The sequence below is a fragment of the Corvus brachyrhynchos genome, unplaced genomic scaffold (genome assembly GCF_000691975.1).
Source record: "Corvus brachyrhynchos isolate BGI_N302 unplaced genomic scaffold, ASM69197v1 scaffold61, whole genome shotgun sequence".
Lineage (NCBI taxonomy): Eukaryota > Metazoa > Chordata > Aves > Passeriformes > Corvidae > Corvus > Corvus brachyrhynchos.
Window position 1 is genome coordinate 5,382,625 of NW_008236478.1, and position 19,392 is coordinate 5,402,016.

Below are 19,392 nucleotides of genomic sequence, written 5' to 3' on the forward strand. Positions count from 1 at the left end.
GAAGAACCCCAATGGATGAAGAAATGCAAATGATCAGTACTGACATGGTTTCAGGGGACTTTTGTGATGAACAAAATTATTAAAGATCATTGGGATAAATGGTTCTGTTCATTATGAAAGTCCCGAATTCTTTCTTGGTTCATTTGACATTAGCTGTGTGTTAGGGATAGAGAGTATATAAAAATCAGTTGTGGTCATGTGTCATTTATATTACAGACAACCTGTTAAAAACCAAAATCAACTGAAACAGTAATAATAGAAAACTTGTAGATGCAGTATATTTTTAAAATAACATATCCCTTCAGATTTTCATTTTGATGAAATAACCCTCCAGAGCAAACAAAGTTGCTTGAAACGTGCTTGTTACTCCTGAAAAACACTGTTTAGTATCCCAATAATTATCTTATTGGGAGTTGGAGGGGGTGAGAGAAGTAAGTCCTTTTTGGGATGGGGTCAACAATTTTTCTTAAAAATAGAGACTTTCACATTTTTTTGAAGTGACGTGTTGAATGATACTTTTTTAATTGATCTTAATGCAACCAACATATTTTCTATTTAAGTTTTATGAAGACCAGTGGGGCTGAAAAAAAGGAAATTTGACAACACAGTAATAGGTGAGAGAATTGTCTTAAGGAGAATAATGAAGATAAGGGCATGATTTTAATCTTTCTATACAAATTTGGGGACATTTTATATTAAAACTAGTAAAATGCTGGAAACACTTTATTAGTGCATCTTATCTTTGTTATCAAAAGTGTTGTCCCAGTCTCTCGATACTGTCAACATCCCGTTCAGTTTTTCAGCATTACTGTGAACTGTCCATGTGGTATATCAAATACTTTATTTGGTGTCATTTTTTGTTTTCAGTTGCATATGTACTGACGGAGAACACAGTCCGTTTTGCCTCACCTGTTATGTTTGGTCTCAGTCCAGCAAAGCACTCACTAGTGCAAATAACTTTAAACACACACTAGTTCTTTACTCAAGAACAGGTGCATGTCAAATAGGGGCTCTCAGAATCAGATACGTCATTATTTTGATACATGTATGGGTCCTTCTTGTCCTTCAGGAAGGTGTTTGGGACAGTGCAGTGCTGGGGTAGCAGCGCTACAGCACAGCCTGGGCTTCAGGTTACATCACAAAGGGTTTGCTCCTACTTCTTGGAAGAAGGCTGTGCAGAACTTAGAAGGATCAAGAACTATGCTGAAATAATGTTTATACATACAGATATAGATACAGATATTCCATAGTGTAGTAAAATGATAAAACAATATATGGTGTCTCATCTTCACCAACTTTGCTAACTTCTGCAGAGTGCTTGGGACAGCACCCACATAGGAAAAGGCAAGGAGCATTAAATTCTCCTACCTCTGGGGTGCATAAAAGAGATGGCACTTAGGAGAAAGTATGTAAAGCACTGAAGACACAAAATTGGCTCATCAGAGGTGTTAGTGAGAATTTGCTTCTTACTAAAAGAACCTGAAAATAATGCCCTGATGTGACAGGCATGTGTGTCAATATCAGAATCCTGGGGTAGTCAATAGGGCTGTTCTGTGATTGATTCAATGTTGGTTCCTACATTGGCTCTGAGGCCAAATTAAATGAATGCTTGACAGGGCAAGGGCCTTAAGCTGGGTTTATCTGAGAGTTTCGTCTAACTGAATAAATACAGTGCGTTTAAAAATTGTTTTAAAGGTTAAATGGTACGTGTTTCAATGTCTTTTTAATAAATTTGATGAGAGTTTGTGATGTAACCTGTTGCCAGGGAAGACCACTAGCATTTTTTTTAGCCTGATGAGGAGAAAAAAAAAATAAATACAGTCTAAACAAAACCAGTCAAGATGTCTCTGTTCACATTTTTCATGGAACCTTCACATGAGGCTTTTTAGCCTCTTGCATTTCACTTTTGTTTATAGTTTTCCTTTAGTAAAAGTATTTGTATTATATATAGTAAAAGTTTTGACAACATATTATAAAAATATATTTTTTGGGATTTAGTATTTAAACATACCACTCTTATGGTGAATACAATGAAATGGCTCCTATTGTGTGTAAAAATAAATATATATATATAGTCATGGAAGTACTATCAACTCTAACAGATTATATAAATAAATTGGAATAGCAGTGTATCTAACACAAGCTCACAAATCATGTTTTCCAGAGGAAAAAATGTATAACTTCAAAGTTCTGTGACTGGATGTGGAAACCCATGTAGTTTTCCCACAACTCTTAATTGCTTTTAAGTGTTCTCCAGCATTTTACAGTTTCTGAGTTTGATATAGCAGTAAATTTTGATAAACTCAGGCATACTAATGGGTTCATTTTAATGGATCCAAAGCTGCAGTGTCTACAAGCAATAAAGAACTACCTAGAATACACTGTAATTCAATTTTAGTGCTTGTTAATTAGTTTATGTAAGAAACCATAAATTATTATTACATAACTGTAATTTTTGCAAGTGCTATTTTAAGCAGTTGATGTGGAATTGGGTGCATGTGACACAGCCAGTATGACAGAGTGCTAGAGTTATTCTGTTTACAATAAACAATCTGAATTTAATGTTTGGAGTTCTTAATTTGTTTCATTTTAATTTTTGCATACTGGTAATGTTACATCTATCAGTCTGTGCATGTTTTTTATTAGATGTTAAATGTAATTTTCCGCTATCCAGTTGGACTAGTTAGGCCAAATAGCATTGCTGCAGAAGTGCTCCCAGGCACTTCTAGGGAAGTTTCAGAGGACTTCCCCATATGGCATCCCACACCTCTTAAGTAGGTCCACGTCTGTTGCCCTCTAAGTGTATGAAAAATTAGTAACATAAAGGTAGAAATATTTGCACAAGACAGAATTTTAATTATCCAATCTGAAACTGTAAATTTAGGCCATGGCTACAGGCAGACTGAATTGCCTAGTGCAGCTTTACAGAGTTGCTTTTGAAAAATTACTTTCCCTGTTTTTTTTCTTTGTTCTATGCACACCAGAAGACTACATTTCAAAAGGTTAGGAGTGTGTGATTGTTAAAGTAGTAAATTATGTCAATTTTGACAGCATAAAGATACAAGTCGGCAGGCCCTCCTGCTCCTCTGAGGGGGGCTCCTTGAAGTAAAGTATGACAGCAGCGTTAAAAGAGACAGGTCTTGTCCTTGGCATTGGGAAGAGTGGCTGGTACTCCTAGGGGAGAAAGAAAATGCCAACAGCCCACCTGGAAAATTGTTTGTCCCCAGCATGAGTGCTTTCTCCACTCCCAGTCATTAGGGGTTGGTGTAAATCTTGACTCACTGACTTTACTGTCTTACAAAAAAAACACGTAATCCAAATCTACTTTGACTAATAGTATTAGCTGTAAAAAAATGCTTGAGCTTTTTCAGATTATTTAAGAGTTTGGATGTGAGCAGCCCTTATTGATAATGTGTTCCACAGTGTAATCATAGCATCTGGAGAAAGCATTACACACCCTTTTAATTTCATTTATTATTATCTAGCTCTTGTTTTAAAACAGGATCGGCAGAATTTTACTCCAGCTTTTCTCTCCTATTTAACTGGTTAGTATGCTTTTACTGTAGGTCTATTGTAAAATGAAAAATCATTATCTACACTTTCATACATTTTTCCCATGTTTTTCCAGTGTGTGACCATGGAGCTGACATGGTCATCCACAGTGACACCTGGGGCCTTTGCTTGAGCTGTGATATTCAAATCCAGCTCTGAAATATTTTGTTTGCAAGTCAGTTTTTAATACTGTTGCTAATACAAGGCACCTCTGGGTATTTTAAAGGCAAAAGAGATTAGAAAGTCAGGCCCCTTTTGTACCATGTCATTTTAAAAGAAGCCTGGCCTATGTAGATTCTGCTGAGAGGCTTTTATTTGAAAAATTTCTATTTACCATTCAAAGAATATAAGTTACAGTATGTGCTATGGGTGTAATATAATAATAGTGGGTGAAATTTGGAGTTCAAGGGAACAAAGTGTATAAGGCCAAAGGCCCAGCAGAATGTCACAATTAAATCATCTTATTTGAACTCAAACATCTAAACAGAATTTAAGATTGAAAATACTTACAGCTTTCTAAATTAACATTTCTAAGCCCAAGTGCAGCATTAAAGGATGTAGACACCACACTGGTGAGCATTTGCCACTGTTAATTTTTAAGACTCTGTCTTTAGTGGTGCAGTGCAAAATTCCCTATTAAATTCCTTAACTGCGCAATGGATGAGGGAAGATACACAGCTCCAAGTGCAGGGAAATGACCAGGCTTAGCCAATGGGAAGCTCCAGTGAGAGGCATCCAAGTTTAAATCTTACCTCTTTCTGAGGATTTGCCACCACTTACTGGATGTGCTTCCTTCTGTGTCAGATTTCTGTTACAGATTTTCACTGTCTGCTCAGCTTCCTTTTCAAAAAGGGAAGCAAAGAATTGTGGTACTTGTCCAGTGACTACCAAAGGCATGTAGAATTCCACTGGAGCAGCAGCTGGAACTCAGGACCCTTTCCAGCCCTCCTCTCCAGCCATACACAGAACTGGGTGTCCTGTGGTATGTGTGGGCTCAAACACACATCTGCTCTTTTGGGGAACACTTAAAAATCAGCACAAGCTCCACAGAAGGGAATGAGGTGGTCCTCAGCCTACGTTAGTAACCTGGAAAGTGGGAAGAACAGGCTAGGGAAGACTCTAATAGAAAATGGAAATGAGGTTGATGTTTTGGAAACTTAAACTAACCACTGTGTTGTGGCATAGAAAAGCATATTTTTTATATGGAGTCTGTTGTAGAGGATGGACTCATGTGATGGGAGAGAGAGAAGAGCTATTTGTGAATTCCAGGCAGATGTAGGAGACCAATTATAATGCATTTTACATGGTTAAGGCTGAGTCACTTCAGAGCATGTGCAAAAATGGTATTTTGGGGTATGGAATGTAGAAAATCTGAGTGTGCAAAATGTCAGTGAAAACTGAGGCAGCACTTTGAAGATGTAAATTTTAGATGTGATGCCTTTTAGTGAGAGATCTTTAAAATTTCCTCAATAGTATTTAAAAATGGTGCACTTGACAAGGCAATGTTGGAAGTAGGTTAAAAGAAGTGGTTACATTTCACAGTAATAGTGCTCAAAAGTGGCTCACTTGGTCTTTCTTAAACTTTCCAACTGGCTCTGGAATGAAGCAAGGCTAGCAGGACAAGTTTCAACCCAAAGGATTATTTGTGCATCTGTATGAAAGCCAGCGAAGTTCACAAGCTTAGTGCCCATCAGTGCTCTAGAGTCAGTCAGCTGTCAAACAGTTCAACACCTCCTCACTTTGTGCTGTTGTCATTACAGTAACTTTCAGCTTGCTAATACTTGTGCATTCCAAGCCTTCTGCAGGGTCAGAGGAGTAGAAGTGTTTTTTCCAACCCGTTTCTTAAAGCCCATCACTCCAAGTGAAGTTACTTGTTTTGATTGGGAGACACCCATATCATTCACTGGCACATACCGGTTAAGGGGAAAGTTTGAAGAGTCTGAAAAAAACCTATGCAAATAATTCTGTTCACAGATTTGATTAATACTTATTTCCAGATAAGATTGTAGGAAGAGAAAGTAGTAGTGACAAAGTGACAATTCTGCAGAATTAAATGTATTTTAGGAACACAGGAATCTGTATGTATAACTGGATCTGTCATCTCCACAAGCTGATTGTTTAGTTCTGCTACTCTGCGTGTCACCTTCAAAGGCAGAGACAGCTGCTGCTCACCTTGCCTTGTGTGATGTCTCCCTGGCCAAGGTGAGGTGACCAGATACTGCCATTGTCACACCAGCCCAAAGTGTCACTGGTGTCCCTTTAGCACTGGCACACACCATGTGCGAGCAGCATGTGTGTGCCCTAGGATATTGTTTCTGTGATTAGAGCTTATCTTCTGATCATAGGAAGCTTTACCCATGAAATTATACAAAGATGGCACCTACAGTATGTCCAAGTCTGGAGAGCCACCCTGGACTGCTGCTGGAGCTCAGAAAAGTGGGAGATTTAAGCGAGTAAAACTATTGCAGAAAAAATTTAAAAGCAGGTGCTACTCAACTGCAGCAGGAGACATCTGCTGATGTATGCACAACATGATTCTATTGCTGTGAATAAGCTAAGAAAAATGTACCTTATGCAGCCTTTTCCTGGCAGTAGGAAGAGTAGAATATTTAAGAGTGGAATAACTTGTAGGCTCTGTGTATCTTGAAGAGTGCATATATAAAGAATGCTTGTAGTTTGGATTGTCCAGTTGAATTTAAATGTCAGTAATGGTTAGTTTAAAGATACTATGAATGTGAAAATGCAAAAGATTGTACTAAGCTCAATGTATACAAAGTGTAAGTGTGAGCTGGGGTGCTGGCCCATACTGTGAGCCACTTCATAATGTTGAAATGGAAGATAATGCATATAAATTGCATGCCATTTTGCACTTCTTGTCTGATAATCATGTCTGTCTGTCACGTCATTGTGTAAAAATTATAAATTCCTGGGAAAAGGGGTCGGTCATGTGTTACTGTTGTGAGCCACCAATGCACAACTGTGGCGCTGTATAGCTAATAATATGTATTAGGCTTTTTAAAATGTTGAATTGAGTAATTTAGCGTGAGGACAAGACCTTAATTTCAGGACAACTTGTAGTGTCTAAACAGTCCTAAGTTTCTTGGGGCCTTGAAAGCAACAGAATAAAATTACCAGAATTTCTCATTGACTTTATTAGCTCTACATTCTCTACTCAAGACACCAAAAAAATGAAGGCAGTTGAGATAATTGATAACTAAATCCTTAAGTTGGCCTGACAGCTGGACTAAATGTGTTGCCTTGTAGTATACTGATAGCCCTAGATTATAAAATATGTATATCTTAACAATGATTTTGGCATAAACTCTTGGCTAGTCATTTAAAATAATCTTAAATACTTTTGGAGTAGCTAATAGTCCTGGAAGTCTTGTAACATTCATGTTTTTGTTTTGATCTGAGATCCACATACAGGGTCTTAGTCTTGGATAGAAATAATCAAGAGTCCCATAGTTGGACTTGAGCTTGTTGGACTGAGCTTTAATTTGTCAACAGTGTCACAGAGATCTGTGACAGAGATGTGTTACAAAGATGCCAGAGGAGCTGCCTCCCTAGTCCCCGGGAGCCACCATACCCCATGCAAGCAAAATAATGTCTGTCTACTACTTTGTGAAGTATGCATTTGTAGTGTAATCTGGCACTTTTTCTTAAACTGAAGTAAATAATATACATTCTCAAAATTGTGTGGAAAGATTTAATAGATCTGGTTGTCCAGCAGCTCAGAAGAGGTAATTGTTCAGAAAATAGACTGCAACTCAAAATCAAAGCCAAGTATAGATTTATGTGTATGATAAATAAGACTATAAGGGATAGCACAGTCAGTAAACTTAAACTATTTTACTTAGGCTGGTCTAAGTTCTGGTGCATTGAACATGCTGAGGTGCCCTCAGCAGCCACACCAGAAATGTCCTGGCAACACCATGCACAGTCCTGGTGCTCTGGTATTGCAGGAGAGAGTGCCCAGTTTGGGGAGCTGTAATGAGAATGGAGAGCACTGCAGTACCCACAGACCCACAGCAGCTCAGCAGTATTTGTGATGTTTCTTCCTGGTCCTGAAAGTAAGAATGGCCAAAGCTATCAGGAGAGTGATCCTGCTTTTATTGGCCCCTTGCAATCTTGGATGCTTGGGCAAACTAAGTAAAGTTCTGTTATTGAGCAGCAACTACATGAAATCAAGTCTCCTTACTCAACAGGTCTTTCCTTTGGTTTGATTTAATGTTATATGTTACTACCTTTTCCTTGTCAAAAAGGAAGTTTAATGATATCTCCTCTTTTGCAGTATTTATAGTGCATTAATTAGTGCTATTTCCAACCAGTTACCTGTGCCTGGAGGTAACAGATGTGCATAAGTATTTGAAATTGCCCATCACATTTAGTTCTTCGTCTTTGAAATGAACAACAGAACTGGGTGTTTTATTTATGGTGATGCAAGAGAGTGAAAGACCTGAAGTAGGAATTTTTTGGGTCGCTTGTTGAGTCTTTAGAGCTGGCACTTCCCAAAATATTTTTGAAAGTCAAGTAGTAGTGACTTACTGGACAGTAAATTTTGAACTCTTTAGTGCCATTTTAATAGTAATTAATTAAGGAGCAGGACTGTAGGCTTAAATTTTCAGAGGAATGTTCACGTTCATGATGTAGTCTATATATTCAATAATTACTTCCTGCTGCTTGACCAGGCTAGGGTAAGGGAACACCAGGAAAGGAAGAGTTAATTTTTTGGGGTTGGGGGTTTTTTTGTTTTGGTTTGGTTTTTGTTTTTTTGGTTTTTTTTGTTAGATTGTCTTACCTGTTTCAAAGTTTAAAATATGCTATGCAAGAAAATAAATAAAATTTAATATCTTAATTTTTAGAAAGTGTAAAGTTTTTAAACAGGTGTATTTTAATTTTTTAATGAGAAGCTTAATTTTCGTTGCTTGGAAAACAGCATATACTTCAGAGTAAAAACGTCAGCCTAAATTATTTACCATGAAACAAGAAGCTTTTGTGGTACCTTTCTTTCACACTGTAATTAAAATTCTTCTTGGTGCTATACGATACAAAGTTTGCTGTTCTTCCCTGTAACAATGTGAAGAGTTGTGCATCTCACCATTACGCATGAAAATTATTTCCTTCGTTGCGCTGAGGAAAATCGTGTTTGTACGATTCTTCGGATAAAAGTCTAAACCGAACTTTAAATGCTTAATCAGAGAAAATAAATCAGTTTTAAATTGCAGAACTAGTTCCGATGTGTATTTTATAAGGAGCAGGACGGTGTGACGTCCTTATCTTCGCCAGCTCCGGACCTCGCTCGCTGCCCGTGCCTTTCACCCCAGGGCTTTCCAAGGGTTTTCCAGGCCTCCCGGCCCGGGGGGCTGGCCCCGGCTTTGCCTTCCCCTCAGGCCGGGGGGCCCGGCGGGAGCAGCACCGGGGGGCTCCGGGCGGGCAGCGGCGGGGCCGCAGGCTCCATTTCTCAGCCGCCCCTGCTCTCTACGGCCTGGGGGGCGCGACGCGCCGTTCTCTGAGGGCAGAACTGACCCGGGCCGGGACGTGGCGCCGGCAGTGCCATTATCTAAGTGCTCCAGCTTCGCACCCAGCCCCCGAGGAGGCTGTGCTGGGGCACTGCTCGGCACTGCGACAGCTGCCACTGCAGGGACACGCATGAAAACAGCAGCACATTTTGCCTACGGAGCAGGTTTGAGCGAGAGTGGCGCACAGGGGGCTGAGGAAGAGAGAATGGCTCTCGTCTGTGCCGGCATAGTGGGGCCTTGATGGTAAAGTGCTCGTAGCACAGACTGGGAGGTGTAATTGGCAAGTGTTCAAGCTAGAGAAAAGGGAAACCGAAGGGATCGATGCGGGACAGCTTTCGTTCAGTGGTACCTGGTGACCCCACGCGCATTATCTGGCGGGGACAGCCACGGGCCCCGTCACGGCAGGACGAGTGTGGCCGTGCGATAAGCAGCCAGCGCTGCCACTGCCCGCTGCTGGAGAGCAGCAAAGGGCTGAGGCACGCACTCGCTCCAGCCTCGGATGGTGACAGACTACGTGTCTTTTCTTCCCGACCATCCCCTCCCCGTCTCCGATCCACGTCCTGCTCTGGCCAGACTGTCCTTATCTCCTCACCCATTTGTCACCTGCCTGCTTCACCCCATGTGTAATCAACAGCCCCCTACCGCCGACACCCTCCTGCAGCTCCCAGGCTCTCTGTCACAGATAATGCCCACCAGCTCTCACGCACTTTTCTCAATGACTCCTCAGTCCCCAACTTCTTTGTCCTTCCTTCATTACATGTGTTGCTGAAACCACATTTTATCTTTTGCCTTGGAGTAGGACAGGATAAGTAGGGAAGTCACCAAGCGCTCTGGAGGACAGCCTTTTTGCTTTCAGGTCCAGCCATACAGCACTGCAGGTGGCGATAAGGCGCTAAGATCCATCTCTTCTCTTAAAGTGACCCTTAAAAAACCCCAGACCCTTGGGCAATTGTAGTTGTTTCATCCAATCCCACCTAAGCAGCTTCAACATACAAGTCTTTAGGGTGCTTGGAAGATTCCTTATACAATTCACAAAACACCTCAATCAATCAATCTGAAGTCTTCCCTACCACCTAATTTTCAATTTCCTGCTTCAAACTTTAAGACTGTCAGAGACCTGCCACCATTTCCCATTAAGTGTCCAAATTATGACAGAAGAAATCTTCCATAGTTGCTTACTGGGGCCACAGAGCATGGTGTTTGAGGTTCAGTAAGAATCTTAGCAATTGGAAACATGGTCTTATTAAAGGAATTACCAGGCAACCAGGTGGTGGTAGCAGCATTCCTGTGTCAGGTGGAAGTAGAGGAGGAGGAGGAGAACATCTTGCAGAGCTCTGTAACTTAAGGCTGACATACCCTTAAATGGAAAGGATCCTGCACATCTGCCTTCCAAAAGCCTGTACTAACACCCTCCTCTTGGCTCAAGACTTGCTATTGGGGGAGCTGTGAGTATGTGTAGGTACATGCAGGCATGTGAGTGCTGAGGAAAGAGGAGCAGTATGAGCCTTAGGAGAGAGTGCAAGAAATTTGCAGCAATATCTCATTAACTGCACACTTTGCACAGTGAATGAAGAACAGAATTACAGAGCCACAGGCCCCTTCCTCTGTGCTTTGCAATGCAGCAGGACCTTCCTTTTTCCCCGGGTCAGACTTTCTGCTGGGCGTGAGCATCCCTGGGCTGCACCTGCTGTGGTGACTCGCTAATACATCTGCTTGGAAGAGATGCCTGGTTTGCACACTGAAAGGATAAACTGCTTATCCTGTTTTCTGTAATTCTGTCACAGAGAGCAAAAGCTCATCTGACTGGTTTAACTTAAGGGTAAATACAAGGCAGTGTGGTTGAAGAAGATAGAAAGTGGAGAAGAGACTCTGAATCAGCTGATTTGTATTTAAGGGCTTTATTCTGCTTGCTCTCTCTTTCTAAAAATATTTTTTCTGGTTTGGAGAAATAATATATAAATGATACCCTGGCAAGAAGTGCATAAAATCTGACAGATGAATAAATTGCACTTTCCAGAGCTGTAAGCTTGAAAAGAACATTGCAGAGATAATGCATGTTCTTGGCTTGAGAGAAATCCTGTCCATTAGAAATACACCTCTCTGAAGATTGATCTGAACTTTTGAGCTTTCAATTGAATAATTGGTCTTTGAGATTTGAAAAAATTTGAATTATTTAATTTCCCATTCACCAAAACTGAGTAACACTGCAGTTGGTGATTTAAAATGTTGTTGAATCAATTATGACATTTTGTTAAATTCCCTTTTGTCTTTCCTTTGTCCGTTTTTTATTTCAAAGGCCTCAGTAATTCGCAGTGTGTATCATCCCAGTAGAGAGGAGAGATGAGTCAGAGATTTGTCAGCTTGAATGGCCTTAGACCTGCACTTATCCCTGCTGACTACCCAGATGCAAGTCTGAAGTGATGTTACTTGCATCTTAAGGACCAAGACTGAGAAAGCTCAAGCTTCCTTGCTCAGCTTATTCTGACCTTCTGTGCTACAGCCTGTCATGGCAAACAGGTCAGATTCACACATGCAGAGCTGTAATAAATAATCTAAATCTGGCAGCAAAGGAAAAGGTGAAAAGGGGTGAGTCTGAAGGGTGGTTTAATAAGGTGACTGCATCATTCTCATCGCTGTATTGGAAGGATCAGGTGTGTATCTGCATCCTCCTTTCCAGCCACTCACCTCACATTGCTGGGCCCCAGTCAGGAGTTGGTAATGGGCCACTCAAACAGCTCCTGCCAGGAAGGACAGCACAAACCATTATTACACTGGCTCAGTTTAAACCGTGCCCTTGCCTATGCAGATTTATGGGAAATCTAATATGATGTTACACACAGTATGAAAAGAATAGATGAATGTGTTGTTCCAGCATCTTCATTCACTTTCAAATTCAACCTTGTAAATCTAAATTCTCCTTAGATTTTAAAGTAGCAGTTACATAAGTAACAGCATTAGCCGTGAATGTACAGCCCTACTTGCAATCCTGAACACATGACTATGGCACAGATTTCTATGACTTAGCAATAGGAGAGTGAAATCTGTACACAAAGAGCTGCTTTTGAAGCTGGACTAGGCAGCTGCCCGAGTCAGGCCTTTGACAGACAGACTCTGCTGCCAGCCCCTGCCCCTCCCACCCACCACGTGAGCTCCAGTGCAGCAAATTTGGTCAAAGCTGTATCAAATACTAATGCTTCAGACCACAGGCATTGTTCAGACCACACGGACCCTTTCATATGATCTGCCTCATAATCCACGCTGCAAACCAAACATGCTACCCATACTGAAACAAGAAAGGCCTGCAGCTATGACTTAGAGAATACATGGTAGGAAAGGAAACAACGGCTATGCTGGCGAGAGGCCTGTCAAAGCCTTTTAGGATGTGGCACAGTGGTCTGCAACATTTCAAATTTCAACTGAAGACAAATTTCTCTGCTTTTTCTGTATCATATACCTAATTTTTGTGTCATCCCTGCATTTTTATTGTTCTGTGGCATAATTTATAGCAAGCTATTTATGGGACTAAAATAACTGTCAGCTTGGAGAAGGGACACAATTTCTCCTGTATGTCATGGGGGTTAGAAGAATGTTAGAAGGTTCCTGTCCCACAATGGATAGCAGTACATGGATGCCTATACAGGAAAGGTGGGAAGATTTGTTTCTTACTCCAGCTTCTTGCTATCCCCTATTCTTATAATGAATAGTCCAATTTTAATTTCAGGATTCTGTATTATCTTTCTGGTTTAGGTATGCCATGTTGTATACCAACATCATCCATGCACCTAATATTATAGTTGATGCTTATTTTTAGATTATGAGAATTATTGTTGCTGTATGAATTTCCCTGAGATGCCGTTTGTCATTTAAAAGGGCAGGTACATGTTTTGCTACTCCACTCATCTGCACTTTAGTGCACTGGAGCAAAATTTATTTCTGAGAAATGGGCTTTGCATATTTTTATATATCCTTTTAACACTTCATTAATTTGAAGCATCTTTTGATGAGAGAGCATATCAAGAGGCTAAACAGTAATTACCTCCCACAAATCACCTATCCTTGAAAGAATAAGCCCCCAGTGTTTGGTGGCAACCCCTTCATGATGAAACAGAATGCTGGATTTAGGAGGTAGGATCCAAAGATACCTGTTACCAAGATAAGACTTCACCTGATAGGCAAGTTTAAAACAAAATTAATTCATATTTTGAGCTTATAGAAAAAGGTGAAGGCTAGAACAAATATCTACTGAAAAATAACCAGTGCCTGCTCATCACCTTATGGCTTGCAGGCAGATTCAAAAAATCTCAGCTCAACAACAGGTGCCCACATAAGGGAAAAAAGAGATCTTCCCTTACGACTCAGTCCTCAGACTAACCACATCCTGCTGCTTTTGAGAGAGGAGTTATCCCTGGAACACTGCATTTGCATTGTGTCTGCTAATGTTGAAGCTTAGCACAGGACAAAAACATCATGAATTTAGCAGAAGTACTAATTCAGATAAGTACAGGCTCAGTTGTTGCTAAATTGGCAATGTAACTAGATAGTCTCTGCTCCCCTGCCATCATCATTGTCGGTGCTGAAGTTTTGTCTCAGTTCAGCGAGTATTCTATTTTCTAAGCTCTCATTTGTCTTCTGTTTGACAGCTTACAGTGATTTTGTTTAGCTGTACTGATGAACTGCTGTCAATGGAAAAAACTCCAACCACCAGAGGCATATAAGGATTAGCCAAAATGTACAATTCCTACACAGTTGGAAAATGGGGAGATTAACTATAAAAGGACTGAACCAGAATATGAGATCAGATCATCTTCTCAGATACTGCATGTGTTCAGGATTGCAAATCCGTATCCAACTATCTTTATCTCTGACCTTTTAAAATAACTTTTCAGCACAACTGCAGCTACTGGCAGGAGCAGCAGAAGCTGGAAAAAGAAAACAGTGCTGGCAATTTTACCTGCTGGGGACCTAGATCTGCTTTCACCTGGTGCAGAATTTTGAATTCCAGCATCTGCTCTAGGCTTACATTGCTGGGATAAGGAGAGATAATCTTGTTCTAGACATTAAGTGAAATCTGAATCTCTTTTTTCCAAGCAGTTGGTACAGTTCCAGAATCCTGACACAACACTCTCATTTCTATCTTTTGTTACTCTGCAGACTCTGAGGCCAAACCTGGCTTCTGTGAAGTTGTTCTGTGTTCTGTCTGCATTTTGCTGTCAGAGCCTTACAATGCACCACTGGAGGATTTTTTAAAATATTGTACCTTCTGGGAAAAAAGAGGCCATGAAGCTTGTTCCATAGGTCAGATTACTCTTAGCCCCATCCTTATTCCAAGCAAGTAACAGCCAACTCAGCTGTTGGCATTTTGGCCATGGTGTTCCCCTACAGCCATGGCACCCTGTGCCCTTTATGCCTTTGACTCTTGGACAGTCAGGCCACAGGACAGGAGCACTGCTGTGCACTGCAGGTGCTTCCTGGGGAGGCAACTGAGCCCAAAGGCTGGAGCATCAGTGTCGCACCCGAAAGATTCCCAATAACATCCAGCAATCATGTGGAAACTAGCAATGGGCAAGGTGCAGTAGAATTTGAAGCATCTGGTGGCATACGCATCCATGGCTCATACAGTCACAAAATTGCTCTGTCTGCATCTGCTTGTCCAGGAGACACCATCCCTGAGCTGAGTAACTGCACCTTAAACCAGCTGAAATTTAATCTGCAACAACAACATCCAGTTGTGACAGATTTGTCAGAGGTGCTGGAGGAACCCCAGCCTGCCTCTGTGACTGACAGCCTATGTTGACAGGTGGTTGCTTTGTTTCTTTAGATGGAAAAGGGCATTTATAGGACTTCTGGGACTGAGAAACCAGATTATGCAGCTAAAAGTGGCCCTGCAGTCACTGCCTGTAGCACCTTTTTCACTTGAGTCAGCCACAGGCTTTGTCTCAAGTGGTTCTCCACAAACTCCTGCTGTGCAGCAGTGCTGCTTCCTCCAGCCAGCAGGACCTGCACAGGGTGAAGGGAGCAGAGTCTCAAGGGCAGCATGGCCAGAGCACTTGGCTGCCACTCTGGGGTCTCACTTTTGGTTTGGCATCAGCATTGAACAAAAAGGCAGGGTTTGTGTGGGTGTGTGTGTGTGTGAGAGAGAGAATGGGTGTCGTGGTTTATCTCATACTGATTAAATGTTTATTTTTTTAATGCCAATAGATTTAAAAAGACAAAATTAACTATGTGCACCACTCAAGACAGCACCAAATTCACCTGTTAATAGTACTAGAATTTAATTTCATTGATCAGTCTGCCCATCCTTCTGCTTCCTTACCTACTAGACAGGGAATATTAAGTGTTGTTACTGTATTTTGATAGTAATACCGTTCAATTCCTCCATACATCAATTAGTAAAAAAAGATACTTGACTTTTTCAAAAAAGGATTCTTATAGAAAAAAATGTATTTTGAAGCCATCTAATTACATGTCAAAAATGCAATCACAAGAAAAGCATTTGCTTTTGGAATACAAGAAATGTTACCATGCAAAAGTACACTTCTGGAGTCTGCCTACCATGAGCCATATAATTGTGGTGTATATTTGATTTATTGTAGTTACATTTCAGTATATTTATTTGCTTTTTGACTGGAGCAGAACTGCCACATGCTGATCAGTTCAGCTTGCTTATGCCTTTTGTGTCTCTCCTGGGGTGTGCAATATGACAAGCCTTGTTCTTTTAAAAACAGAATAGCATCAAACCAAAAGTAAAAACCACCATCCAAGCTGTACATCATGGCTAATGTAGAAATACTCCTTTTCTCCTGATCATGTTCATAGGTTTGACAATGTGTTTTAACCTTGGCTCAGTGGATGCCATTCATAAGGTAAAGTATTACTTGGCTTCCCAAATGATGATTATGCAGCTGCCAAAGGGATGAATTCGTATTAAGAACTACTTTTTAAAATGCTTTGTTAATTTGCTTGTGAGAAATATCCAGATGCAACTAATTACCCTATAATGAGGCTCCTAAAGCTGACAGTCTAACAGGCTTTTGAAGGTGTCCACCTTATTATACAGAATGGGTTTATTACTTTTTTTAAGCTCTTCATATGTGGATGCCATAAATGGCATCCTCAATAATGAGACACTCTAAGGGAGGTTTATGGGAGTTAATTAATGGGGTAACAAGGAAGAATTAGGATAACCATGAAAGACGCCTTCTGCCTGTCAGCTGTGGGTTTGCAAATAGTTACTTACTTAGGCAACATCCGAGTGCCAGATGCAATGAATAAGGACTTGGGCCATCAAATTGATATAAGTAGCCAGTAACATTAGTTAATAAATGCATCTCACAGAGTTTCGGGGGGCATCAGCACTCATTCCCCTTTCTAAGAACATTCTGTAATTACATTATCTGCAAGGCAGAGGTTTATCCCCATCTTGGTACTTGGTTGAAAAGACTGAGGCACAGAGAGCTCAGTGCTGCAAGCCACATGATGCTGCCCATTGCAGGGGATGTACTCAAGAGTCATGCTTGGCCAAGAAATGCCCTGTGCTGCTCAGATTTTTGAAGAGACAAGATCATCTCCCTGACTTGTGGGGCAACTTCCACTGTCTGCTGCTGGAATAATCTCTAGAATGTCTCCACAGATGCTACTAGTAAAGCTGGTTTATGTTTTCTTGGTCTCAATCTGTAGATTAGGGCGAAACACTTCTGCAGTTTGTTAATAATTCTACTCTTAAGTGTTACATAAAGGGATTTCAAGACACAGTGTGTGTCATTTAGCTCAGCAAGAAGTGAAATGCTGGAGGAATGCTACAGACTATCTGGGATCACCTACTCTATCCCAAGAGCTTCTGGCTCAAGGCTCAGGAAATACACATAGGTTTTCTGTCATTTGGCATATACTACACAAATGGATGTAATGAGTCTTAGCACTTTTGAGCCCATTTAGAAAGGAAAATAGAAAATCTGTTAATAAGGGATCTAGAGCTGAAAAAAAGAAATGGAAGCACCCATACTTTTGAAAATCACTTGTGAATTTACTCTTTAACTAGGCTGCATTTTAATTCATCTTTGAAATGAGATGGGAAAAGAAGCCTAATTACAAGTAAGGTGCTATGTAACATAAATCCACACCGCAATTCTGTGTCTGCAGTAGGAGATGGGGCTTGGTAATGGGGGAAAGTCAGTTCTATTCCACAGTATGGAATTTATGCTAAGTGGAAAGCACTTTATTTTTCACAGTACCTTGAAATTTAAAAACATGCTGGGGTGTTTTAACTGCTGTTAAAAGATGCCATTTGCTTTTTCAAAAGAAACCAACAAGAGAACACACAAAAAAATTTGTTTTGCATTTAAAAGGTACCAAAAAAAATTTTAAAACCTGAAATACTGGTTTAATGAAATTCAAACTGAAGTATTTTTATAGGTTATAGCAACAATTTTCTATGCTCCTCTCAGCAATTCCAAAAGAATTGCTTGTCTTGGTTACAAGAAATCCCACTAGCCTTTCATAGCTTGGTGCTGAGGGAATTGGGTCCAAGTCTCAGATTCTGTATGTCAAAATGGCATTTTCTTCTATCTCTGTTTTTATTCCTACATGCACCCACCCTACCCCAAATGCCTTTCATCATGTAACTTGTGTTCCATAGAGCTACTGCAATGTTTCTGATCCAGAAGCAGTTACTGTAATGTTTTCTAGACTTAACCAACATCTGCCTTGGATTAGTAAAATAAAATACATAAATCCCCTGAACCTGAAGTGCAAATAAACTGGAGAAGCAGGACTTTCCTCCTGCACTGTGCTCTTGTTTGAAACAGAATAAAGCAACAGAAATGCAGCAAACTGTGATTAGTAACAAATTCTGAATTGCCCAAGGGAACGATCTAGGTTAACCTAGAACTGTGCAAGAGAGGTAATGTGGTAGAGACTTTCTTCCACCAAATTAGTCAAACAGTTCAGAACCAGCCACTATTTTGCTGCAGAAAAAAGCCCAAAAATCATTCTTGCTTTTCATCAAACTAAAAATGTTTTAAATTCTATTCTTATATATTCTATCTTCTGTGCATGAGAAGTATCTAGAAAATTCAGAAAGGGAGGCCCTGTCAGAGGTAGTTTCTTGTAATGATTCATGTCAGAGAAATGACAACTGCTGACGAAACAGTCCTTAGACATGCAGTAAATACTCAGAGCAGTGTGTTCCTTTATCAGCTCCCATGAGCTGCAGCCAAGTGTTACCGAGTTGTAGTAAGAGCAGAGGAGCAGCTGAAAAACACTGAACACCCCAAACATCAAGCTGTGTATGTTCTACCACAGAGTGGTCTGAATCCAGGAGCTGCACAATTTTATTTTTTATTTAAAAGCACAGGACTTCCTATGGAGGACCACTGCTTAGGCAATTGCTTTTCCATGGCTTAGTCATCCAGCATTACATGAGGTGCCTGCACGATATGTTTTGACAAGTGCTGCTGAGCTGTTTGGTTAAGGCAGTTTCAAGTCATGTCTCCTGTTTGCTTTTAGTGGTTCTGGAATGGAATTTTTCTACTGAACAACTTAGTATAAGTACACCAGAAATAACTGCTTTATGCTCACAGTATTCAGAGGAGCAAAAGCAATTAAATATCCAGAGCATGTGAATAACTTAACGGGCAAGAATGAACAAAGTGGCCACAGGTCTTCAAACCTTCTGAAGGCATAGGGGCCATGGTCCAATGGACAGTTCATCCCTGTTTGCAGAGCACATTTTTCACTCACAGCAATACTTCTTCATGGACATGTCCTGGGAGTTGCCCTTTTGGACAGTGAGTTTTATCACTCAAGCTCTTGGGCAAGGCTTGAAATTAATTAACAAAGCCTATCTGGACTTCTGTATCTTAGGAAAGCTTAGGAATGCTGGGCAAATTTTGGCACACATACTTCTTGGTTTTACAGGACAGAACCACACAAGCAAAAAAAAAAAAGTAAAGTAGGGATCTGTCTAAGAGTTTAAGGGAGAAGAAAACAGAGAAGGGGAGAAGCATCTCCTGTGTATTTATATAATCACGGCGCAGGTAATTTGTGCCTTTATGTTGAGGTACTGAAGTCTAAGAGAAACCAAGTTACAGGTAAGTGTATACTGAGAAATGCTAGATAACATTTCATATTCCCTGTCCTGAAAATAATGGGACAAAAATTTGCTATCAGTGAAAAATACAATTCCTTCAGTCAGTCTTATCTTTCTCAATGAAGAGGGATCAATGTATTGTCCAGATCAATGCTGCACATCAGCCAGCCTAAGGATATCTAGTCACTCCCAAGCCCAGTTCTGTTACTGGAAGTTGCCCATATTGCAACA